The following is a 1,564-nucleotide window of genomic DNA, read 5'->3' as shown; positions in this document are numbered from 1 at the left end:
CCTTGGGGAAGTAGAACTCCTCAAGGTTTGTTCTAATTGTTTTTGAGTTGTTTGATATTTTGCATGTCTAGAAGGTTACAAGGTGATTTGTTACCTTTTGACCGTGAAATCGAAAGAACCTTGACGAATAATAGGAGACTTGTTAGGAGGAATTTGAGAGGTGTTGGTGAAGTTGTTCAACCCACTAGTGAGTTTGTCAATCCTTTCGCAATAGAAGGAGAAGAGAACCCATTACACAATATCCCACAAAATCCACCTACAATGCCTAAATTCTCGTCACACTCTATACCCACCGAGGAGAATCTACCAAATGGTACTCCTACACCGCAACATCTCACCGGAAATTTTATTGCCAAGTCCGCCTTCATTCAACTAGTTGAGAGGAGCCAATTTGGGGGGATGCCAAGTGAAGACCCTCATTCTCATATGGAAACCTTTTGTGATTATTGTGATGCTATCTCTCAAACGGGCGTGACTCAAGACCAAATAAGATGGGTCTTATTTCCTTTTTCGTTAATCGGCACCGCAAAGCAATGGTTGAAGGGCCTTGATAAGGCCACCCTTGGAATAGATTCTTGGAAGAAGTTAGCTCTAGCTTTCTACAAAAAATTCTACCCACCGGAAAAGACTAACATGCTAAGAGCTCAAATTACGGGTTTTAAGCAAAGGGATGAAGAATCTTTGTATGAAGCTTGGGAGCGGTTCAAAGGTGTTTGTCGCTCATGTCCTCACCATGGACTTAGCGAATGGTTTTTAGTACAACAATTTTGGAATGGTTTATATGAAGATTCAAGGAACATTCTCAATATGGGATCAAATGGAATGTTCACCGAAGTTGATGACAATCAAACATGGAACAAGATTGAGGAAATGGCGGTCCATAATTCACAATATAGTAGACCTCGCAAGGCTACTAGAGGAGGAAAGTATGAAGTGGACTCCGTTACTCAATTGGGTGCTCAACTTAGTGCTCACATTGACACAATCAACTTGAAGTTTGAACAAGCTATTGCTAGACTTGAGGAAAACTCAAAATCATCAAAGCATCATGTCAATGCCATGACGGCATCCTCATCAATCCCAAGTGGGATATGTGATAATTGTGGAACTTTGGGTCATGACCCAAGTGAGTGTAGGGGAACAACCGAACAAGTTAATGCTTTCCAAGCTTACAAGAGTGGTACCCCTTATTCAAATTTTTACAATGAAAACACCAAGTTCCATCCAAATCTCTCATACAAAAGCCAAAATGTTCAAAACCCTCAAACAACTTACACTCCACCACCCATGAGAAACCAAAATCAAAGACCCTTTTACAATCAAAACCAAGGTTACCAAAATCAAAATCCATACAATCACCAAAATGACCAAGGTTTTGATGTCCAAAAAGCGGTCCTCCAAATGCAAAAGAATCAACAAGAATTTTTCACTCAAATGCAAAAAGATAGCCAAGCAAAGGACACCACCATCAACAACATTCTAGCTCACACCAAGATGTTGGAAACACAATTGACTCAACTAGCATCTTCAAGCTCACAAAGACAAAAGGGGCAATTACCACCTC

At 40.5% G+C, this 1,564-nt stretch overlaps 1 non-coding gene across 1 annotated transcript; it reads right to left on the bottom strand.

Annotated features, from left to right (window-relative positions):
- Positions 1 to 633: 633 nt before the first annotated feature.
- On the bottom strand, positions 634 to 740 carry LOC141589138 (small nucleolar RNA R71). The gene has a single exon (XR_012520088.1). It is a non-coding gene; the product is annotated as a small nucleolar RNA R71 (small nucleolar RNA).
- Positions 741 to 1,564: the final 824 nt, after the last annotated feature.

The sequence above is a fragment of the Silene latifolia genome, chromosome 6 (assembly GCF_048544455.1).
Source record: "Silene latifolia isolate original U9 population chromosome 6, ASM4854445v1, whole genome shotgun sequence".
NCBI classification, from domain to species: Eukaryota; Viridiplantae; Streptophyta; class Magnoliopsida; order Caryophyllales; family Caryophyllaceae; genus Silene; species Silene latifolia.
Note: the sequence above shows the minus strand (reverse complement) of the source record. Positions and strands in the feature narration are given on the sequence as shown.